The sequence below is a fragment of the Balaenoptera borealis genome, assembly GCF_965194805.1.
Source record: "Balaenoptera borealis genome assembly, chromosome: 10".
Taxonomy (NCBI): Eukaryota; Metazoa; Chordata; class Mammalia; order Artiodactyla; family Balaenopteridae; genus Balaenoptera; species Balaenoptera borealis.
In genome coordinates, this window is record NC_138874.1 from 113865320 (window position 1) to 113890751 (window position 25432).

At 45.3% G+C, this 25432-nt stretch overlaps 1 long non-coding RNA gene across 1 annotated transcript in view; it reads right to left on the reverse strand.

The window, feature by feature from the left end:
• The window catches only part of LOC309636039, a 275013-nt gene that overhangs the window by 176099 nt on the left and 73482 nt on the right, over positions 1–25432 (reverse strand). The gene's annotated exons all lie outside the window — the stretch shown is intronic.

The following is a 25432-nucleotide window of genomic DNA, read 5'->3' on the forward strand; positions in this document are numbered from 1 at the left end:
GCAGCAAACCTACCAGGCCTCCACCTGAGTTTCCCTTCCTGGAGATTGTCTCAAGATAAAGAGCCGCAGCAACTGCATGGTTCACATCATTTGTCTCCTATCCCTCATGGAACACTGTCCTTTATGGCCTGACGTCTAGTCTTGAAAACTATTTTTCATACATTTTGTTTGATTTTTTGTTGTTTCTGCATGAAGGCAAGTCAGGTCCTTGTTATTCCATCTTGGCTGGAAGTGGAAGTCATATCTTTAAAAAATTTTATGGATAACTGATTTTGGGGGGAGTATTCAGGTATAATTTTATTTTTCATATTTATCTAGACTCCAGCTAATTGATTAAACTGTTTTGTTAATCACAGTATATTTTCTAATGGCTTTTAAAAATTTTGTAAGGGATTTTCATCTACATAATGACTTTATTTCACCACCCCTTTCTGATAAATATACATCTAATTCTTCCCTTTTATTGCATTTGCATGGCCTGGAACTCCAGAGCAATGATAATTAATAAGGTTGATAATAAGCATTAGAACTTGGTTCCTAGCGTTAATGAGACGAACCCTAGCATTTCACAAATAAGCGTAATGTTTAATGGTGGTTTCAGGTTACCATTTTCTATCATATTAAGCAAGAATGTTTTTGTAATGTGTGATGTTTTTATAAATCAGAATTTTTCATAGATAATATTTTAGGGTATATTAATCTGATTATTTGTGATGAACTCTATGAACTCTCCCCCTTACTTTCTTGAACAAAACTGCCTAAATCATAATATTCTATTCCTTTAATCTATTAGTGAATTTTATTCCCTAGTGTTTTTAAAAAACATTATTAACATTTGTGGTTATAAGTATGCTACTGATTCATAATTTAAAAAAATTTGCTTTTTAATTTCTCTTCTAATATCCTGAAAATAAGGTAGGAAAAGTGTAAAATTAGTGGTTATTGTTCACTTGTCTTTGCTTTAGCATTAGATTCTTATATATCATATACTTGCTATTATACATCTTCTCAATCTAAATGATTTTGCTTCCTTTAAGTTTGAAATAGGAAGTTATGATTTCTTTATGGTATGTTTATTATTTGAGATTTCCTAAGTAAAAAAATAACTAATTCAAACAGCTTGTTGGCTATTTTAACTTTTTATGCAAGTCAAGAAAAAAATGGAAGAATAGTCTCTTTGTTTTCTCTAGTAGGCCATTTCACTATCCTATTTAGAAAAGTTAAAAAAAAAAAAGTGCATTTGTTCATGTCAGTTCTCTGTGGACATCAAATTTACTGAAAATGCAGGGTAGAATTGACTTTAATTATCAGCTATTTTGAAAGCAAGTGTATAGTAACTGCTAACTGGCATGTTGGCGGGAACTCAGCTGGTTGTTTCCATGTAGGTTATTTGACCTAATTAAGATGGCTGTGAGCAATGGAGATGGAAATTGCTCTTATTATATGTGGACTGAGCCCAGAGTGCTGGTCAAGATTCCATTGACTCTTAGGGACTCTGCCACCAGCACATAAAGATATATGTGATGTCATAAAAATCATCCAGTGAGAGCAATGGAAGTCAATTCAACCCAATGAAATCTGGAGATTTTTCTTTTGTTTTTGTTATTTGCAAATATATAAAAAAGCACTTTCCATATTCCTTCTATACTTCCCAAAGTATTTTGATTGGTGAGTTGTAACAAAAGTTGCTATGGATTAAGAAAATAATTCTTTCTTTTTTGCTAATTTTTTTTTTTTGAAATTTGGAGTTGTGGGTTTTGTAGATTATGCGGTGCCCTATTGTCTGTAGAATTTCCATAACCTTAAAATGGAAGTTTTCTGAGAAACACTGGAAGGGACTTTGAATGCCTCCCCTGCATTTAGACCTTAGGAAGGAAAGCATGAGAAAACTGGGAGATCACTCTGCCTACATGGCCTTGTGACTTTCATAAAACAAAAACAGACTTTCTCAAAAATAACATATGCATACATACATTAATCTCACCTTCTAATTATAAGCTCCTAAATTCACTGTAGAAGGCAAAAGTTAAATTAAAAGGGAAAAGCATTTCCACGTACAATTGGAACAGAATTGTTTGGCTGTTAACAACTTCAATTGTTATTAGAAGAATTAATAACATTTCTCTAGTTCACATTTGCACACTGGTTTCCACACAGAGATGTGAATAAAAGGTTATTTGACCAAAGAGCTGTATGCAGCAAACACACCACCACTTCTGTACAGATGTCTTTGTGAGGGTGTGTGAGGCTGACCTCTTCAAGCTGTGAGTTGCATGTTCTTCGATTTATCTGCTTGTGGCCTGTTTGATTAGTAAATGTGACCTGACTGGGGTTCTGAATACGAAGGGCCAGAGCATCATGAGCTTAGGAGGTGCTGTGATGTCGGGAAGGTACTGGTTTTCCTTTCTCCCAATACCAAGGGTAAAAGTCCTGGTGAATGTGTCCAGAACATTATAAAGAGGTGGAATATAGGTGTCAGCTTCAAGCTAACTTTTAATATGGAGGAGTCTACGGGTTCCATCAGTTAATGAATACTACTTGTAATACTACGCCGACCCAAGCAGAGATTTTTCTCCTGGGCCCCTACTCCAGTCCATGCACTAAGCTATGGGGATACCAAGATGGTGGGCCAGGGGGAGACAGACATGAAGACAAACCAGAACAGCAACTGTGATGGTGGTGCCATGGAGGGCCAGGGGAGGATGGGGAGTAATTACGCCTCCATGGCCCATTCAGCAATGAAGCTCTCTATGGAGACCCTGATTTGATTCCATTTGGGAGGGTGATTTTTGAGATGTGGTCTCCTGGCTTCCAGGGAATTAGGTCTGACTTTTAACTCATTTCACCTAACTCACAGTGGTTTTATGGGAATTAATTAGGTAAAGGGCTCCTTAGGGGTAGAGCCAAAGCAAAAACATGTTCTTTGCTTTCTCTTAAATAATTCGAAGAAGAACATATGACAGACTGGCTGGTTTATCTCTTCAAATTGTAAGGCCAAAGACTAGATAAAATAGTTTGCTTTGTGAAAAAATAAAAAAACACATTTCAGGACCATCCAGTTTTCCAGGACTGTTTACTGTGGCAGTCCTTTATCACCTTTCCACTGGGATTGATGGGTTAATGATGAACAGGGTAGTTAAGCCCATTTCCCAAGCTACAAACTTCAGAAAACAGTTTACAAGGCAATTAACTCTGGAGCCACTGATTTCAGCCAGAAAGTCCATATTCCCTGAGAAGGCTCATTGTCCTGGAAAGTCTGTTGAGTCTGAGACTTGACTGTGAATGAGGGGAGAGACGTTCTTTGTTTCCTTTTTTTTTTCTTTTTTTAAATTATTTTTTAAAATTTTATTTAATTTATTTATTTTTGGCTGCATTGGGTCTTCATTGCTGCGCACAGGCTTTCTCTAGTTATGGCAAGCGAGGGCTACTCTTCTTTGTGGTGTGCGAGCTTCTCATTGCACTGGCTTCTCTTTTTTTTTTTTTTTAAATTTCCACCACCACCTCCCCTTCCTAGCTCTTTTTTTTTTTTTTCTTAATTAATTAATTAATTTATTTTTGGCTGTGTTGGGTCTTCGTTTCTGTGCGAGGGCTTTCTCTAGCTGCGGCAAGCAGGGGCCACTCTTCATCGCGGTGCGTGGGCCTCTCACTGTCGCGGCCTCTCTTGTTGGGAGCACAGGCTCCAGACGTGCAGGCTCAGTAGCTGTGGCTCACGGGCCCAGTTGCTCCACGGCATGTGGGATCTTCCCAGACCAGGGCTCGAACCCGCATCCCCTGCATTGGCAGGCAGATTCTCAACCACTGCGCCACCAGGGAAGCTCCAGTGGCTTCTCTTGTTGGGGAGCATGGGCTCTAGGCACACGGGCTTCAGTAATTGTGGCTCATGGGCTCCAGAGCGCAGGCTCAGTAGTTGTGGCGCACGGGCTTAGTTGTTCCTTGGCATGTGGGATCTTCCCGGACCAGGGCTTGAACCTGTGCCCCTTGCATTGGTAGGTGGATTCTTAACCACCGCGCCACCAGGGAAGCCCCTGTTCCCTTCTTTTTGATTCAGTTTACAAGCACCTCCTGAGCACCTCTCATGTCAGGCATTGTCCAGGCACAGCGTGTCCTGTGGTCAGTGAGCATGGTTATGTGGCTTGCAAGGTGATGAGATACTCAGACAGTGAGCAGGCAACTCCAATATGGCGGGTTAGGTCTTGTGTTGGGAGTGAACACTTGGCTCTTTGGAAGCAAAGATTCCCAGGCTGCTCTGGAGTCTCAGAGAGTGATTCCCAGAGGAGGAGTTATTTAAGCGGAAACCTCTCAGCTAAGGCCCTGCCGCCCCTGAGAAGGCAGTGCCTGTCTGGGGAGCTGACACCGTATACAGCTGGGGAAGGAATAGAATATGAGGAGGTGAAGCGGTGAGAGAGAAGTCTGGGGCAGATGGCGGCTGGGCAGGGCACCCTGGGCTCTGATGACCCCACAGAGGAGTTTGATCTTCTGTCAGAGTCACAGGAGACAGTTTTCAGGGAAGTGACCAGGTCAAACTTATGTCTAGCAAGAGAACTCTGTCTGCAGTGGAGAGGAGGGAGCTGGCCTGGAGGTGAAGAGACCAGAGGGGAAGTTGACACAGTGGCTCAGGCCGGAGGTGATGGGGATCTAACCCAAGGTGGGGCAGCAAAACCGAGAGAGCAAGAGGCATAAAATGCCCTGGCAGCTGCTGTGCGGTGAGGGACGTGGGGATCGGAAATGACGCCCAGGTCTTGGTGGACGGCGGGTCCTGTTGCTGGGATGGGAAGACAGAAACCGGAGCAGCTACCAGGGAAGGAGTGATGATTTCAGCTCTGGACATGCTGAATTTAAGGGGTTCATGGAACCACTCAACACAGGGAGGTGGATGGTGTTGTGTGTTGAATTGTTTCCCCCCAGATGATATGTTCAAATCCTAATCCCTGGTGCCTCTATGATCCTATTTGCAAATCGGGTCTTTGCAGATGCAAGCAAGTTAAAATGAGATCCTACTGGGTTGGGGGTGGGGTAATCTAGTGACGGGTGTCTTTACAAGAGAAAAGAGAGGGGCACCTGGACACAGAGACCCAGAGACAAGGGGGGATACCAGGTGATCCCAGAGGCAGAGATTGGAGAGATGTCAAGTGTTGTCAGCAGCAGCCAGAAGCTGCGAGAGAAGGAACCAAGCTTACCAACACCCTGATTTCTTACTTGAAGCCTTCAGGACTGTGAGACAAGTTTCATTGTTTTCAGCCATCCAGTCTGTGGTCCTTTGTTACAGCAGCTCCAGGACGCTAATACCGGTGGATACAAGGAACTGGGGAGAGAAATCTGAGGTGGAGATACAGGTCTGAGAGTCATCAGCAGAGGTGCTGGTGAGACCTTGGGGGCTGTGTGGGGAGAACAGGGTAAGAAACCCTGATGGCACCTGCCAGAGGGACCACCACTTCCCTCTGCAGAGGGGAAACTTCTCGCAGGGCCAGGTGATTTCTGCAATTAACTAAGAGTGGAGGTGCTGCTCTAGGATAGCCCTTCATACAATCTAATGTGTGTGCAGGTCACCTGGTGATCCTGCTGAAACGCAGACACAAGCTTGGTGTGTCCCGGGTGGGGCCTGAGATTCTGCATTTCCTACACCTCCCAGCTGGTGCCTGGACAGGCTCGGAGAAGCAAGGCCTCAAAGGGCTGGTCCAGTTACGAAGAGACCAAGCTGGAGAAGCCAGAGAAGTCCCACCAGGACAGCCCTGTCTTGAAGCCAAAGGAGAAGGCACAGCAAGAATGTGGAGGGAGCGGGAGAGCGAGGGCTCGGCAGTGTCCCTGAGCGTGGCAGGCAGGCTGTTGGCGCTCAGGGGATGAGAGACGGGCCAGACTTCACAGGTTGCCTGGGCTCTCTCGCTCTGAAAGAAGCTTGGCTGAGAAGGGCAGAGAGGCATGTTGTGCAGCCTAGAAACAGCCAGAGAAGCCGGAGTGAAAGAGCCATGTGGCCACAGGTCCAGGACACCTTAGACGGAGGAACACAATCGACACCGAGGCATTTGGTGAAGCTCAGGGCGAAGAGCCAGGGAGAAGGGGAGACGGCTTCCCAAGACACCTGGAAGCGCAGCTCTGTAGACTGGGTGACCGCACCTGCGTACACTGGGGAGGAGGGACCTGGAGACTTGGGGACACACATGGGGTGACCAACAAGGTGAAGTCTTAGGAGGACACAGAGGAAAATGATGGGCTCCCCCTGCTCCTGGAGAAGCAGGTGGACACAGGGTCAAAGATTCAGGAGCAGAAAAAGATCCCAGGTGAGAGTTGGGGTGAGCCCCACTCTGGTCTTTTCCTCACTTGCAACACTTTTGTGTCTAAAGTAGCAGATGGCTTGGGCTCAGGGGTCAGGCAACCTGGGGCCAGGCCTAATTCTGACCCTGGGGAAGCAATTCAGGGCCAAGAGGATCCGGCCCTAGCCTCATGCATTGCTCCCCCCTCTCCATCTCCTGTGCCCTCGCCAACCCGACGCCTACAATAATCGCACTGTTCGTGCTGTTGCATTTAGACACTTCAGGCGCGGGCTGTGCAGAGAAACGGCAGGCTTCCTGAGGGCAGGATCCTCAGTCAGGGCTCAGACCAAGTGTCTGATAAATGTCAGCAGGAGGGGGTGAGTAAATCTGCCGGGGTTGTGGGCGTGAGGCGGGAACAGCTCAGGCACGTGTGTTCAGGTGGTTTGCGCTGCAATACGGGAAGGTTGGCCACATCTCAAATACACAGTTTAGATCCAGAGCCGGGGCCCATTTCAAACTTTTATGGCTGGAATTAACCCACCTGAACTGGGAGACCATGCAGGAAATCAGTGCAGAGTGAGTTTTGTTCCGATCACAAGCTATTCACATTGCATGTACCTCCCAGGCGTCCCTGTGATTTTCCTGCCTGGCCAAGACTGCGCCCAGCTGACAGAAGGAAAGGTATTTTGATAGCGCATGTGCCACTGAGCCTTCCAACGCCCGTGCTGGGCTGAAACCTGCTCAGGGCCACGGGCGGAGAGGCCCACGGCCGTGGGCCATGCCGGGGGTGGGGGGTGGGTACTCTCCAGTTGGAACTGTGGAATAATAACTCCTGGACAGAAATGGCCCGGGTCCCAAACACATGGTTTATGGCCGAAATGGAAAAGCTCCCGAGCGCCATCAATGACACTCTCACTGCCTATAAAGTCATGTGGGTTCTCTTCCAGAAAAAAATAAGGCTGCTGCCACTTCCCCCCCAAGCCATAAATGATTCAAACGTCAAAGTCGCCCGTGCCTTATGCTATGAGGACGTATTAACTTATCAAAGGAGTGGACGCATTATAGGCAGCTTGCCATCCACCCCAACTCCATATTTATGTTTGAAATCTCAGGATATGTTACCTGCGCCCGCCACCTTCCCTTCCTCCGTGGGAGATTTATAATGCAGCCAGCCGGCAGAAGAGGGACAAAGAAGTAAATATAGTAATATGACAGATTTATTTGGATGTGTTTTATGTGCTTGCGATCTTGTATGCTTTATGTGTTTCTCCGTATCTGGGTTCTGTCATTCTTTTCCTGCTTTTTCACCCCTTTTCAATAGCAAGTTCAGTAAGTTCTTGAGTGGGAGGGCATGGCAAAGTGTGGAAGAAAACCAAGCTGTTCCTAAGCTGTTTGGTCGATTGTGACACTTTTCTTTCTCTCTTTTTCTCCTTATTTTTTTCCCCTTTATTTATCCTGCTATTTGGTAATTTTCTTTCGGGTTTACACCTGGCTCCGGGCAGCATTTCTGTAGCAGTAATGAGTCATTTCTTTTTCTCTATGCTCAGTAATTGTTGTCTTCAGGACGCAGGAGTCTTGATTTGTCCCATTCCTGCGTGCTATTCGCTTTTCTCCTGATTTTCCTAGGAAAAGTGCATGGGTCCGTCCTCTTCTTCACCAACGGCTGAATTGGAGGCCACCCTTGGTGTATGTATCCCTGGAGCAAAGCCATGGGTGGGCGGCACCTGACGCTCACATCAGACAAGCAGGCAGGCGGGGGTGGTGGAGGGCAGGCAAGGGGTCAGCAGGGATAGGAGCCCTTGATGTGGAAAGATTGATCTGCGGATGTAAGGGGCCATAGCCCTGGTGAAATTCTTTGCCCACATGGGAACCAGAGGACAGGAGAAGCGCCAGTGCGGAGAACCGCTTTGGTGACCTGGAGGCTGCGTGTCCCGTGGCCTGAGAAGCAGGCGGCGTCCAGCGCTTACGGAAAATTATAGCAGGAGATAAGCGGGCGCTGGCTCGTCTCAAGGTGACAGGTGTCAAAGAGCATCATTTGCGACTCACTTTACGTGCCCCAGACACACTGGCTGACAAGATGCTCAGAAAGTCTGCAGCAACGTTGCAAAGTCACTTGGCGTCCAAATCCCAGGAGAGCACAGCGTTTTCATTACCTTAAGCAAAATAGGCTTAAAAAAAAAGAGACAACACAGCTCCTTTGCAGGGGATCTATGAAAATGACTGGAAATCTGGGTTTTATTTTAGTATTTTCCCAGGAGGAGTGGCCTATGGCCCATTTTGGTAGGATGCAATTCTTTGGAAGACCCCCTACTTGGAAAACTTATGGGTGGAGGGAGGTAGACCACAGAGACCCCCAGGCTGGCGCTCAGCCCTGTGCCTGTGATGGGAAGGTGCCAGCCAGGGCCTCAGGTAGGGCCTGACCCCATTGCAGAGGCCGAGCCACGGCAAGCTCTCGGGACCGCTGGGGCCCGCTGGCGTGAAACCAGCTGGCTCTGAAGTCAGTGCTTTGTCACTTCTCCCCAGCACCTTGAAGGCTCATTTCAAGCTTCACAAAATTGCAGAAGATGCCAGCGATGCTAAAAACATACCCAGGTGGGCAGGCTGCTCCTGGGGGTGTTTTTACGTGCCTGTGATGTGGAATGATAAAAAATATTAAGGGGACTTTTAAGTTGCAACAAATGAAGAGCCGCGTGCTGGCCGGCCCGGTGTGGAGGTAGGGGATGGGTCTGGAGGGGCAGAGAGAACAGATGTGAGGGTAGCTATTTGCAGGGACGCCCGCGTCACCATCCATCCTCTGCTTCGTTATGATCAGTATTCCCTCAGCTTGCAGATTCGATATTTCCAACTCGTTAAAGGAAGAGACTTCTTTAAAAAATGGATTTATCCCCAGATTTCCTACCACTGGCCACTCCGAAGATTACAGGAGTCCCTTCGCTGGCCGATGCTGCTCCGGCACGTTTTTCAGGATAATGAATGGGCGTTTGGGGTGTTTCATCTGCTCCAACAACTTCCCAGGTTCCCGTGGATCAACAGTGACAGGAAACCCCAGGTAAGGATGACGGAGGAAAACGAAAAGACTTCATTTTGAAAACCGAGTGCTCGGAAACGTGCCCACCTCCAGCTCAAAACTGATGATTAGAAAAGAAAATTAAGTATTCTGTTTAGACCAGGGGCGGGAGGGATACCTGCTGAGCACATCCTGCTTGACGCAGGACCGTGTGATCAGGACACTGTCGCCCCGATGTCGCGGTGCTCGGCCTGTGCCCACACGGCGGCCTCTCTCTGCAGGTCACTGGTGATGGGTGGTGGCCAGAGCCCTCTGGCTTGCAGTTCCCGGTCAAGGACCCCTTGGGCAGACAGCTTTGGAAATCCTCCCATCAGCCGCCCCTGCTCCCCTGGGTCAGGCGCTCTGCTACTTCAGGAAATTTGGCATTCGTGGTTAAAAAGTTGGCTTGGAAGAAACAAAAATGCAAAGTAAAAAGTGATTATTATCCTCTATCTACCTTTGAGGAAGAAGTGTTTTGCTTTCTTGGAGAACCACAGCAGTTTATTCTAAATTCTCATCGGCAATGAATTACGAGAGCTGCGCAGAAGATGCTGATCTCCAGTTCCTCCTCACTCAGAAGCTGGTGCCCCCGGGAGAGTTATTCCTTCCGCTCAGGTTTCCTCTGTCCAGGGGTTCTTCCGCATTCTCCTTCCTGGGTACCACACCGAGACTGCCTCATACGAGGAACTTGCCCTGCGATGTTTACCTCTTGCTTCAAATCTTTTGCTGCTGTTTGTGATCAAGGATTCACAGTTTTTACTTATGTATGGATTTCAAAGGACGCTTTGCTTCTCTCTAATAGGCCCCATAAAATGCTGAATGTCGGCTCCACCTGTCAACCCAAGAAGGCCATGCAATGGAAATACTATTTGAACAATCCCTTGTGGAAAATAGAAGGACTGTTAGCTTCCCCTACTGTGGGCGGCTCTGCTTTCCCCACTGGGCCATGTTTTCTTTCTGGCCGTTTCTGTGGGCTTCAATGATGGCAGGGACATCTTAAGCCTTTTCTGAGAGGAGACATTCTTGTACATAGGAGGCTTTTTTTTTTTTTTTTTAACGTCTAATAATTCCAGTGAGCTAACATCTCAAAAGTGCTTGAGAGAAAAATAAATGGAACATCAAGGGTGAATTTCTGGCCTGGAAAAAAAAAAAAAAAAACTTGAAATAATCTGTTTATTTCTAATGTTGAGGGTTTTTTTAAAGTATATTTTAAAATAGTTAGCTCCCACACGGATTTGATGTCAATTCCCGTCTTCTCTCCTTCTTGTGGGGCTGGTGGCAGCCTGGTGGGGTTAGATGAGCTGGTGTGATGAACCTGGGGAGAGGGTTTGGTACACAGGAACACTGAGTGCATCCTGCTTGCAAATTACTTGCCGATGGTTTCCTTTTTGTATGTTGTCACCTTTAAAGAAAAAAAATCCTATTGATTTTCCGTTGTGCAAAAGTTCTCTCTCTCTCTCTCACAAGTATGTGAATGTTTTAAACAGAGATGTAAAGAGATACCCTTGCAATTTTCATATAGGGAATCTGAGAATAAACGTTCTTTTGGGCCTTTTGATGATGTGAAAGCTTTAACTTGGCCTTGTAACCTTGGATTTATTGAACATGCAAACTGGAGTGGTCCACCAGTTCACGGTGTGAAGTAGAACAGTCTGGAAGAAAATAAATGCCGCTGTGGGGAGGTAAGCATGTGCATCCAGAGGGGCTCAGAGACTGGGTCCGTCTCCTCTCCTCTGACTCCTGTATGCGGTGAAAGCGGCGAGAGTGGGCAGGGGGCCCGTCATCCTTGGCTGAGCGGGGCAAGCCTCCGGAGACGTGGCGTGTGGTGCAGACGCTGTTAGGACCAAGCCAGTGCCTTGGTGCCACAGTGCTGGCGATGGAGAGTCCCTTGACTGCCTGCTTTCAGAGCGTGGGTCCAGGAAGGTCCTCCGGCAGAGGCTCTTTCTCCCTCTCTGACGTCTATTCCCCTATTCTGCTTCCCAGCGTCAGCAGCGGGAGCCACCCCAACATTCCCTCTGCTTCCCACAAGCATTTGTTCCTCCTCCTGATAGCAGACGCTCACCGGGTGTGTCCTGCCTGCCACGCACCGGGCCAAGGCGAGTGTGCGGTCTGCAAGCACACGCCCTGCGGGCCCGCACAGGAGGCAAGACCAAGGGAACAGGCACCACTGGGAGGTGCCCTGAGGTGCGGAGCAGGGTGCTGGGATGGAAAATGTGACAGCAGGGTCGGGAGGGGGCTGGGACAGTGACCTACCCGCTATAGAAGAGTCCCCCTCCCCCTCCCCCCAACAAGAGGAGACAGGAATTCATGGTTAATGTCAAATCCATTTGGAAGATGCCTAATAAAAACAATATGAGGGGAAAAAAAACCCTTGATATTAGAACTAAACAATTACCATTTCAGGTTTTTTTTTTTAGGCTGGATAATCCATCCTTGACGTTCCATTGATTTCCTTCAAGTGCCTTTGGCCCAGCGGTTCGCCAGAACCATTACCATTAACTTGTAACTGGGGTCTTCAGCCGTGGGGGGTTGGGGGGAGGGGAGCCTGGCAGGGAGGGAACGGCCTTGCGAAGGAGACCCAGAGGTGGGAAGAGCATGTCATGCTGGCAGAGCTGAGCTGGGCAGTGCTGGAAATACAGTGAGCGAGGAGGATGCTGGTCGGAGAGGATGCTGGCGGGAGGGTGGGACCAGATAATTCCTGGGCTTGAAGGTTTTCAAGGAGTATGGATTCTTATCCACTGCAAAGGCAGGTCATGGAAATAATCTAAGCGAGAGAGTCACATGATCTGATTTCTGCTGTAAGTAGGGTCACCTGATAAAACACAGAAAACCCAGTGAAATGTGAATTTCAGATGAAGGGAAAATAAAGTTTTAGTGTAAGTATATGCCAAATGTTGCATGGGACACACTCTTTTTTTCCCAAACAGCTCCGCGGAGATATAATTCCACACGGTGTTCAATTCACCCGTTTCAAGTGTGTAGTTCAGTGGCTTTTGGTTCATTCCAGACAGGCACAACCGTCACCACAGTCAATGTCAGAAAATCTTCTTCACCTAAGAAAACCCAAGCGAACCCATACTCTTTAGCTCTCATCTACCTTCCTCCCATCCCTCCCATCCCAACCCCAGCCCTAAGCAACCACTAATCTACTTTCTTTCTCTATAAATTTCTCTATTCTGAGCTTTCATAGGAATGGAATCCTATAATATGTGGTTTTTTTGTAACCGGCTTCTTTCACTGAGTGCAGTGTTTTCAAGGTTCCGTCATGTTATTGGATGGATCAGTCAACTCTGTATACTTGGATTAGAGGATGTCTTACTTAACAGATACAAATGTCCATACAAGAAGCAGATAAACCCTTGGCCCCAAGAGTTGGAATGGACTCCACGGGGCTCTTAATGAATGTTTGTAGTTTGGGTATCATTTTCCCAGGTCATTTTTCCTCATCCAATTCAACCCAAACAATTTAGTAGAGACAGTCTGGACTTATAGAGGAAAAAAACCCCAACAAACCTAAGAAGGGCTGGAAGCACTGCTGAGCTGGTCCCCCCCAGCCTGGGGGCAGTGACTGAGGCCAGGCACTGAGGTCATCTCTCTACTTCCAACTCTGACCTTTAGTCCCAAAACTTCAGGGCACATGGGGCCACAAAGACTCATCCTGAAGGACAGGGGACGTGAGGGATGGAGGCTCTTTATTGTTCCACCTGTTGCCAATGCCTCTCCCCAAACTTCTCAAAGGGAAGGGGGCTGTCTGACTGAGAACGGGCACGGGTGCACCAGGCCATCAAAAGGACACTTGGACTGTAATTTCCACAGCCAGCTGCCTCCTGACCTCAAGTCGAGGGATGAAGACCACAGGAAAAAGTGGCTTTACTATGGTACAGGACTGACTATTTCACGGCATTATTGCAGGGCTATGAGTGACCTTCTAAGCCACAAACACTTCTTCCCCTTGCCCGTCCCCTTGAAGTCATTCTGGGGCCACCGAGAAGGGCCAGGCCCGCGGGTGCCATGTGCATTACAGGACACCGCCCACTGGGTGCCCAGCAGCCTGTTGGGTGAGACAAAGCACGTCTTCGGAGCTGTCCTCTGAATGTGTCCTTCCCACAGCACCCCACAGGGCACACTCTGCCCAACCATCATTCCCTTGAGGAGGGAGGGCTGGGCAGGCCCCCTCACCCTCACACAGAGAGGAGAACTAGGACCTCCTTCTGTGCGCTTATCTCCCTGTATAACCAGGCTTTTATATCTCTGACCATAATTATTTCTAATATGAGGCTTGAAGCTCTTTCTGATTTTTCCTTCTCCTGCTAGTGATTTATTAATAGATGTGCCTGCAGTCCCTACCTCAGAGGAGTTTTTTTTTGTTTTTTATCTGCCAGTTGTAAATATAAGGTATGCAAATACAGCCAGTCATTCAGGCGATATCTGCAATCCATTTGAAGTGGTCACATAATAAATTAAACACACATTTGTGCTGGGAAGTGGCAGCCCTCACAGGCCCCGTGCAAACACATCACAGCCTTTCAATGTCCTCTTACAGGTGTCTGGATAGGGCGGGAGCTCAGCGGCCAATCGGCAGGGTGGGTGTAGGGCTTGCTGCCCTCCCCGCAAAACTCCCCAGGCAAGGGGCTCACCCTGCAGAAGAGAGGCTTGGGCAGAAACAGCAGCTTGTAAGTCTGGCTTGTAGAAATAAACAAGTTGTCTTATTTGCTCCCACTCTCCTCCCTCCACCCGATGTTGGTGACAGAAAGAAGGCATAGCGCCTTAATAGAGAGCAATGATTTTTACCTTATTACTAAACGGGTTTGACCTGGCCTGGTCGCCTGTTTGAAATAGGTCCGTAGAGCAGCAGGCATGCTGAGAAGTGTGTGCTCTGGGGAGCTGGTGGACAAGCTGGAAGCAGTGAAAGGGCAAGTCACTAAAATAGGCAGTGCTGCTGGGCTTCAGCCGCTGGACCGCACTCAGACATGCAATGTCAGTTACAGCATCTTGGGCCGCCGGTTTGTAGAAGGTGTGCGGCTAAGTAGGGCAGGCTGGGGGCTGAGAAGTCTGCCCTTTGGACTCATTTTATCCTTTCTGTCACCAAGGGGATGAAGCTGACATGGAGCCAGATAAAGCCCTGTTTCCACTCCAGGATAATTATGTATAATGTCCAGATATTGGGAGCTGCAACAGCCTGTCACCTGAACACTTCTGATCAAGGCATGCACCCCTGGAGGCAAGCCCATACCTGGTGGCCTAAAATGGTCCCAAATCCCACACATTCTGTCTCAAAATGTTTGCCTGTCAAGTGGGACTGAATCTGCAGAGTGAAGATGGTACCCCAAATCCCACTGGTGGAGGCAAAACCCATAGAAACTTGTGGTGAGAGTCAAGGGGAGGTGAGGGTCCTAAGAATAAGCTTGCTGGCGTCTATTCACTTAAATGAAGGGACTGGGAAAGAAAGGACAAAACTCAAAATGAGCCAGGTGCTTTGTTTGCTTTGAAAATGTTCTTCAAATGAAGTAATTTGATGCAAAGTGGAGACAACAGAGTCTTTTAAGTTTGCATTTATAAGAGAAGAGAATGTATTTGCAGCTTAGGAGGGAGGTGAATTTGACAATGAGGCTTTGTGTTACTCCAGGGCAGTAAAATAAAATATTTGCAAGGCAGTTTTGCAGAAAGCTTTACAAGTATCTGCCAGAAGAATTCACATGATTTAAAAAAGTGTAGTAAAATCATAGCTAGCAGGAGAAAGGAAATAGTAAAGATTAGAGCAGAGAGAAAATAGAGAATAAAAAAATAGAGAAATTAATAAAATGAAACATTGATTCTTTGAAAAGATAATCAAAATTGACAAACCTTTAGTTAGATAGACTAAGAAACAGTGAGAGAATACTCAAAATATTGAAATCAGAAATGAAAATGGAGGCATTACTACTGATTCTACAGAGATAAAAAGGATTATAAGACAGTACTATGAAAAACAGTGCACTAACAAATTGGATAACATAGATGAAATGGACAAATCCTTGGAATCACAAAACCTACCAAGACTAAATCATAAAGGAATAGAAAATTTGAACAGACCTATAACTAGTAAAGAGATTAAATCAGTAATTGAAAATCTCCAACAAAGAAAAGCCCTGGACCTGGCGCCTTCATTGGTGAATTTTACCAAACATTAAAGAAGAGCTAATACCAGTTCTTCTAAAACTTTCCCAAAAATTGAAGAGAAGGGAACATTTCCAAACCCATTCTTTGAGGCCAGCATCGCTCTGTTACCAAAGCCAGACAGACTCTACAAGAAAAGAAAACTACAGACCAATATCCCTATGAACACTGATGCAAAAACACTCAACAAAATGGCAAAATGGAACTGGCAAATGGAACTCAACAGCATAATAAAAGGATTATACACAGTGACCAAATGATATTTATTTCTGGAATTCAAGGATGGTTCAACATATGGAAATCAATCAATGCGATATGCCACATTAACAGAATGAAGAAAAAAAACCCCTACATGATCATCTCAATCAATGCAGAAAAGGCATTTGATGAAATTCAACACTTTCATGTTGAACATTCTACAAAATAGGAATAGAAGGAAACTACATCAACATGATAAAAGCCATATAGGAAAACTGCACAGCACATGTCATACTCAATGGTGAAAGATCAGAAATGCAGAGAAGTCATGGAATCTCTCAGGGACCCTCTGCCCCCATGTCCAAGCACACTTGAAAATCAACTAAAGATGAGGTTTAAAGATTTCATGTAATAACTTAAACCCCAAAAGACACTAGAAGAAAAAAAGGAAAGTTTTTTTTTTGCATTTTTGAGTTTTATTTTATCTATTTTTTTTACAGCAGGTTCTTATTAGTTATCTATTTTATACATATTAGTGTATATATGTCAATCCCAATCTCCCAATTCATCCCACCCCCTCACTCCCCGCCACTTTCCCCCCTTGGTGTCCATACATTTGTTCTCTACTTCTGTATCTCTATTTCTGCCCTGCAAACTGGTTCATCTGTATCATTTTTCTAGGTTCCACATATATGCATTAATATACGATATTTGTTTTTCTCTTTCTGACTTACTTCACTCTGTATGACGGTCTCTAGATCCATCCACATCTCTACAAATGACCCAATTTCATTCCTTTTTATGGCTGAGTAATATTCCATTGTATATATGTACCACAACTTCTTTATCCATTTGTCTGTCGATGGGCATTTAGGTTGCTTCCATAACCTGGCTATTGTAAAAAGTGCTGCAATGAACACTGGGGTGCATGTGTCTTTTTGAATTATGGTTTTCTCTGGGTATATGCCCAGTAGTGGGATTGCTGGGTCATATGGTAATTCTATTTTTAGTTTTTTAAGGAACCTCCATACTGTTCTCCATAGTGGCTGTATCAATTTACATTCCCACCAACAGTGCAAGAAGGTTCCCTTTTCTCCACACCCTCTCCAGCATTTGTTGTTTGTAGATTTTCTGTTGATGCCCATTCTAACTGGTGTGAGGTGATACCTCATTGTAGTTTTGATTTGCATTTCTCTAATAATTTCTTGAGTGATGTTGAGCAGCTTTTCATGTGCTTCTTGGCCATCTGTATGTCTTCTTTGGAGAAATGTCTATTTAGATCTTCTGCCCATTTTTTTGATTGGGTTGCTTGTTTTTTTTAATATTGAGCTGCATGAGCTGTTTATATATTTTGGAGATTAATCCTTTGTCCATTGATTTGTTTGCAAATATTTTCTCCCATTCTGAGGGTTGTCTTTTCATCTTGTTTGTAGTTTCCTTTGCTTTGCAAAAGCTTTTAAGTTTCATTAGGTCCCCTTTGTTTATTTTTGTTTTTATTTCCATTACTCTAGGAGGTGGACCAAAAAAGATCTTGCTGTGATTTGTGTCAAAGAGTGTTCTTCCTATGTTTTCCTCTAAGAGTTTTATAGTGTCTGGTCTTACATTTAGCTCTCTAATCCATTTTGAGTTTATTTTTGTGTATAGTATTAGGGAGTGTTCTAATTGCATTCTTTTACATGTGGCTGTCCAGTTTTCCCAGCACCACTTATTGAAGAGGCTGTCTTTTTTCATTGTATATCTTTGCCTCCTTTGTCATAGATTAGTTGACCATAGGTGTGTGGGTTTATCTCTGGGCTTTCTATCCTGTTCCATTGATCTATATTTCTTTTTTTGTGCCAGTACCATATTGTCTTGATTACTGTAGCTTTGTAGTATAGTCTGAAGTCAGGGAGTCTTGTTCTTCCAGCTCCGTTTTTTTCCCCTCAAGACTGCTTCAGCTATTCAGGGTCTTTTGTGTCTCCATACAAATTTTAAGATTTTTTGTTCTAGTTCTGTAAAAAATGCCACTGGTAATTTGATAGGGATTGCATTGAATCTGTAGATTGCTTTGGGTAGTATAGTCATTTTCACAATATTGATTCTTGCAATCCAAGAACATGGTATATCTCTCCATCTGTGTCACCTTTGATTTCTTTCATCAGTGTCTTATAGTTTTCTGAGTACAGGTCTTTTACCTCCTTAGGTAGGTTTATTCCTGGGTATTTTATTCTTTTTGTTGCAGTGGTAAATGGGAGTGTTTCCTTCATTTCTCTTTCAGATTTTTCATCATTAGTGTATAGGAATGCAAGATATTTCTGTGCATTAATTTTGTATCCTGCTACTTTACCAAATTCATTGATTAGTTCGAGTAGTTTTTTGGTAACATTTTTAGGATTCTCTATGTATAGTATCATGTCATCTGCAAACAGTGACTGTCTTCATTTTTTTTCATTCTTTTTTCTTTATTCTGCTCTGTGGCAGTGAATTTCACCATTCTGTCTTCCAGGTCACTTATCTATTCTTCTGCCTCAGTTATTCTGCTATTGATTCCTTCTAGTGTATTTTTCATTTCAGTTATTGTGTTGTTCATCCGTGTTTGTTTGTTCTTTAATTCTTCTAGGTGTTTGTTCTTTAATTCTTCTAGGTCTTTGTTAGACACTTCTTGCATCTTCTTGATCTTTGCCTCCATTCTTTTTCCGAGGTCCTGGATCATCTTCGCTATCGTTATTCTGAATTCTTTTTCTGGAAGGTTGCCTATCTCCACTTCATTTAGTTGTTTTCTGGGGTTTTATCTTGTTCCTTCATCTGGTACAAAGTCCTCTGCCTTTTCATTTTGTCTATGTTTCTGTGAATGTGGTTTTCCTTCCACAGTCTGCAGAATTATAGGTCTTCTTGCTTCTGCTCTCTGCTCTCTGGTGGATGAGGCTATCTCAGGAAAGTGTTTTATACAATCTGGGAATGATGGAAAGATTTGTATGCGATACAGCAAAGGCAGATGTCCTAAAACACCCCATAAACTTGACTAAATATTAAACTTCCTCCACCCTACACCATCTTAAACACCAAGGCTGAAGAACAAATAAGAACTTGGGAAAATACAAGCCATCTATAGAAACACTGGAAATTTAATATACTTAACAAATATCTTTAAAAATTGGCAAATTAAAAAGAAAAGTATACAGATGCTCTTAAAAAAAATAGGTGCTCATTGAACAGAGACAATAAAAACCACAGATGACCAGTACATGGGAAAAAATTTACTTTACTTACAATTAAATGTTACATTATAGCAAGATATTACATCTTTAAAATGAATAAAGGTTGTGTGTTCTGGGGGAGGGCATTAGTTCAAAGAAATTGCTAGTTTGAAAGGGCTGGTAAAAATTTTGATTCATATAACATTATAACATTTCTGGGGGATGATTTTGACAATATGTTACAAAAACCTTAAAATGGACATCACTTGGTCTGTAATTCCATGTGTAATAATGTAATAATGGACAAAGGATTTGCTCTGGGAACTGCATGAAGATCATCATTAAACACGGAGAGAGGTATTTATTTCAATGTTTGATAGTGAAGCACTGGAAACCACTCAGTTGTCCAGAAACAGACCGTTAGTTACATAAATATCGTTATGTTCATGTTAAAGCAAGTATCCTATTGCCCCATCAGTGATTCTCAATTCGTGTTCCTGGCAACTTTTGGGGGTTCCCTGGTGAACCCCTTCAAGGACCTCAGGAGAGCAGCTGTGGGGCTATCTTCCTGATTTGTTTTTACTAATGTGAAAGGTTTAAATCCACAGTTGTAGAGAGATGATTAGTCGCCTGGAACGTTGTCCAGATGCAGTTATGCTTTCGACTGTTTGTGAGATTGCACCATTTCACCACCCATTGTCAGAGCATCTGTAAGTGCTGCAGTGCAGATCCTTAAGCTGACACCTTCCTGCTATCCGACCAGGACCAGCACAGGATGCTCCCTCTGGACAGGCCTCCTCGCCGCGTTCTGACACCCCCACCCCCAGCACACACCCCTAGTGCTGCCGCTGGCGGCCGCACGGTGTGGGGCTCGGAGCCACGGCTCCCAGCCAGGCAGCCTGAGGCTGGAACCCAGCTCCACTGACTGTGTGTGCAACTCAGCAAGCTCCTCTGTGCCTCAGTTTCCTCATCTGTAAATTAGGCTGATAATAGCTCCTATTTCATGAGGGAGCTGTGAGTATTAAATGAGAGTAAACTCAGCTAAGGCCATAGATATTAACGGTGTGTATGTGTGCGTGTGTGTAATGCTAATTACTTGTGTATCTATTTGTATATACTCATTACTATACATTCTAAGCACACATGTGTATTTGTTATAGATTTATAATGCTCATTATATACATATTTATATAAACTCATTTAATCGTATGTAGATAGGCTTATACCTATAAATATATAAATAATAATTACATGTAAATATACAGATACAGTTTTATATATTGCATAAAAATCTATGATTAGATATATATAAAATACATACAAAATCATGGATATTTTGATGTATGTATTAAATATATTTATGTATGTATGTATATATGTGTGTTTGTGAACATACAGATCAGTGTAACGAGTAAAGTGTGCTACCTGTGCTTATCTCTGGGGAGGATTTCGTGAGCTCTTTTAATATATATCCGCTTAATCCTGCGCTACGGGACCTGGCACATAGCAAGCACTCTGTATGTTAAGTATTACTGTTATTGTTCCTTTACTTTTTTACGTCAGACTCTGTCCTTCCTCTACTCAGCCTCCTGCTGTGCTTCCCCGTCTCCCCCAGAATAAAGGCAGCCCCTCCCACAGCCCCGGAGGTGCTCTGTGATCTGGCCCTCCTGCCTCTCAGACCCCACCTCTTGCCACCTTCCTACGTTGCTCACTCTGCTCTGGACCCTCTGGCTCCGACTTATCCTCCGACATCCTGGTGTGTCCCGCCTCAGGCCCTTTGCACGTGCTGCTTCGGCTGAACCTTGCTTGTCACCTCAGTTCTCTGCTCAGGGTCACCTTATCAGAGACACCTTCCCCAAGCCCCAGCCTAAGAGTGCTGCCTTCATCTCTCTCTTGACTCTCTAGCTCTGCAGCAAATTTGGAGGGTACTGTGGTTAGACCCAGAGCCCGTGACCATCCAGTTCCCACCCTAGCACGTGAGCTGCCTGAGACACGGCATGGCTGCTTTATGGTGTCCCTGCAGCGTGTGTGGTGACAGCACCCAGAGCGGTCCCAGGAAGGATTCATGCAGTGAATGCAATGTGCCAGCAGTGCTTATGTCTTGGTAGAAAGATTGTGTAAGTTCTTTTCATTTTTTGGGTATATATTTTATTTATTTTTCACAATGAACATGAGAAAATGAAAGTCGCTTTTAAAAATAGATTGAAGAATGGGGTCAGTCTGAGAGCCGGTGGGAGAGGGATGTGAGCGTGGCCTCTTTCTGACTTCAGAACCAGGTAATTCTCCCAAGTCTACCTTATCATGGGCTTGGGCTACAAAATGTGTCTTATATGGAAGCTATTTCTGCCCCCTTGGGTGGACATTTTATTAGAGACAAAATTTTATTTTTTTGCTGTATACTTAACTAACAGGATCTTCTCTTCCCTTCCACATGGAAATTCTGGTCCAAAAATAGAGATAACTGAGAAATAAAGAGAGGGGGAATATCTACTTCATCTAGTTTTGTATTGTCTAGTTGTCTACACCTTGAGACCCAGGGGCTGTGTAAGAAGACAGAAAACAATGAGGACCAGTGGAAAGGTAACGTTCAAGAGCTGATGAAATTGTACTTTCCTAGAGCTCAGTTAGTTTTGGAAAATGTCATAAATCTTGGCAAGAGCTCTACATTATTTGCTGGGTCCTTGTTAAATAATTATTAACAATTTCAAGACAGCGACAGGAGAGCATCAGACTAAGGTCGGGGCTTTTCTAAGTGACAGGATCCTGAACGACGACCCTCATTTCTGGTGAGGGGATTGGAGGTCAAAGGGCATCCATCCTTTAGCTGAGAGTGCAGGGGTGAGAGCTGGATGCTGCGTGTCGTGGGAGTCAGAGTGTGCCTGGTAAGGAACTGCCACCGATGGTGGGATAGGTTCTATTCATTATCCTGACTTATGGGAAGGGAGGGAGCCGAAAGCTGCTTGATGGAGAAGTGGCCCCTCCTGGCTGGTAACAAAGTGGAGGTTGTGCTGGTCAAGGCTGGACGGCTTGTCAGGGCCAGAGCCACAGCTCCTGGCGGGGGGGCGGGAGGGGGGCCTGTGCTCACTGCCACACCCACTTAGGGGAAGGAAGGAGACAGAGCAAGGTATTGTGTGCACCTGGCAATCCAAACACCAGGGATGCAAGAAAGGATAGGAAAGTGCAGGGAGTACGGGAAAGTGGTACAAACCCATCTGCAGGGGGCAGGGGGGGGGGATTCATGGCTCCTGGGAGAGGAAAAAAATCAAGTCAAAGAAAATTGCAGAGAGATCATTTGGAGTGGGCATGGCCTTTAACCCTTTTAGCCATCCTAAGCATGTTCTCAATCTTTCAGGTATTTGGCCACACCGTTTTCTGGTTCTCTCTCTCCCTCCATCTCCCATTTTCCTCTGTTCTCTTTAATTACCGTGTTTTGGCCTCTTCTGGTTTAATTGCACAATGTCTGCCACAGGGCGGCATCTCATTAATAGGACGCTTTCTTCGGTTCTTATTTAGCAGAAGATGATCCATGACCCACTCCCAGCGTGAGCCTTTGCAGTGCTGGTTTCTGTTCCAGATGACTTGCTGAGTTAGCAGTCTTGGCTGGGCTGGTGAGCGGTCCTCCCCGACTTCCATATGCACACGGATGCTAATTAGTGAGGAACACCTCCACAGGTTCACACAGGGAGCCATCAAAGTTTCAGTGCTTCTCTCCAAAGGACGGCTTCTCTTTCCAAGGCCTCTTTCATTTCTTCTTTTCCTGTGCCTTACTGAGAGATCGCCTTTTCTTCCCACCTGGTTCACTAACTCACTCACCTTCTAACCACATCACGGCCGAGGTTTCCATCTGTCACCAAGTCGTCACTCACTCTTTGGACACCAAGTCATCCATAGAAAATGCTCACTCTAGTGCCTGACCCAAAGACGTGGTGGGGAGAGTAATAGTGTTATTGAGGGTGCTGTGTGGGTTACATTCTCACTAGACCAATGGAACTCACCTATGGGAATCTTATAAATATGAAACCACTCTTTTTGGATCCTTAAAAACAAGTTTGACCATAATGATATACCACCTCACATTACGATGGCTGCTATCAACAAAAGAAAATAGTAAGTGTTAACTGGAACACTTGTGCACTGTTGATGGGAATGTAAGATGGTATAGCTGCCGTGGAAAATTATGTGGCAGCTCCTGAAAAATTAAAAATAGAATTACCATATTGAACCAGCAGTGGAACTTCCGGGTATGTACCCGAAAGAACTGAAAGCAGGAACTTGAATAGATAGCTGTACAACTATTTCCACAATAGCATTGTTCACAGTAGCCAGAAGATGGAAGCAACCCAAGTGTCCAACAGAGGATGAATGAATAAAGATAGTGTAGTCTATACGTACAATGGGATGTTATTCAGACTTAAAAAGGAAAGAAATTCTACCAATGCTACAATGTGGATGAAACTTGAGGACATTATGCTAAGTGAAGTAAGCCAGTTATAAAAGGACGAATACTGTGTGATCCCACTGATAGGAGGCCCTTAGAGTAATCAGATTCATAGAGACGGAAAGGAGAAGGGTAGTTGCCGAGGGCTGTGGAGGAGTAGACTAGGGAGTTATTGTTTACCAGTCACAGAGTTTCAGTTTTGCCAAATGAAAAGCGTTTTGGAGATGGAGGAGGAGACGGTCGCCCTATAATGGACTCAACGCCACTGAACTGTGCACTTAAAAACGGTTAAGGGAAAACTTTATGTTATTGTATTTTGCCACAATCAAAAAGAAAAGGCACCTGAGTGCCTGGAAGAAATCCTCACAAGAAATATTTTATTTTTATTTTATTTTATTTTATTTTTTACGAATTCTGCTTTTTTTAAAAAAAAAACTTTGGGTTTATTTATTTATTTATTTATTTATTTATTTATTTTTGGCTGTGTTGGGTCTTCATTTCTGTGCGAGGGCTTTCTCTAGTTGTGGCGAGCGGGGGCCACTCTTCATCGCGGTGCGCGGGCCTCTCACTATCGCGGCCTCTCTTGTTGCGGAGCAGAGGCTCCACACGTGCAGGCTCAGTAGTTGTGGCTCACGGGCCCAGTTGCTCCGCGGCATGTGGGATCTTCCCAGACCAGGGCTCGAACCCGTGTCCCCTGCATTGACAGGCAGATTCTCAACCACTGTGCCACCAGGGAAGCCCAGAAATATTTTAAATGAATATGAATTAGGATGAATTTGAGAATGGCAGACCGTTGCTGCATCTGGATGAAAATTTGTCTTCTATGTCGGTTATTAATGAAATCTCCCAGAGAGTCTGTTCATGATGGAGAGAAAACCAAGGAGATCTTGGCGAGGGTCATGGGACGTCTGGATTTGTCAGGACAATGTGTCCCGGGCCTTGCCCAGGAAGGTGCTCTGTGCTGGCTGGTGGCCTCGCTCCTGCTCACAGAGGGCGCCTGGCCACCGAGCTTCTGTCTTGCCAGGAGTCCAGGCGGTCATGGAGATTCATCTTCATTCTGGCACCTGCCGTGATGTGCCCAGCCAGCCCTGCACTTGGTCAGCCCTGGTCGGGGATCCATCCTGGTTCCGTATTCAATTTTGGAAGTGCTGTTGCAGATTGAAAACCGGTCAAATGATGGGAAAGAGTCATAGTGAACAGCTGCTCTGTACCCGCCATCCTGCCAAGGCCTAAATGAGCCTTCAGGAAGCCTCAGAGTGATGAGCGTTGGCTCCCAGCAGGAGTGATGCATGGCCCCAGGAACAACAGCGTGTTGGGAGGGCGTGGATTGTGCAGCTCGGGGAGGCCCTGTCCACACAGAGCCGTCCCACTCCTGTAGCCCACGGATACACATGGAAACCTGATTGATCAAGTTCTTGATCAAACTTTAAGGACTTAACAATAAAGACAAATGACAACCTTGACTCTTCCTAATTACCTGGTTAACCTACTTAGCTCTTTGTAAAAAGATCCTCAATGACACAACACATAAAAAATCCGGTTATCGTCTCTTGCATGTACGTTGATACGTTTTCTTCACTTCCTTTGTGTCCATCTCTTAACCACCAAAATCTTCTTCATGTGAACAGCTTGAAGAACCACTGAACTCTTTGGTATGTAGGTCAAACATGAAACTTCATGTCTTCTCCTGGCCCACTTTGTGGGGTCAATTGATAGGTTAGGTGGAGAGCAAAAAAAGAACTGTTCTTGGTTGTTAAACATGGGGCCAGCCTCAGAGCCAAAGCCAAGGGTCTGCGTCTCTGTGTCAGAGGGAATAGCCAGCACACCTCGACCTCAGCTGGGGCCCTGGGGAGTCTGGCCGGAGGATGGAGCAAGAGCTCTCTTTCCAGGCATTCTCAAAAGACCTCTGTAAAACTCCCTCTGTGCAAGCTGCGTGGAGTCTAATGTGGGTCTCTGATGGGGGGACCATTGGCTCAGGCAGGCCTTACAGCAGGGGAAAGAAGCCCTCCTCTACTTCCTAGGATGAAGCATGTAAAGGGTCGCATCAATGGCCGCCTCCCTCCTGAAGCAGGGCTTCTGTCTGCTGGAGCAGGAGGGTGGATGGTGGGCGTGGAAGAGAGAAGGAGCTGAGCGAAGGAGGGAGACCCTGAGGGGCAGGAGGAGGGGGTTG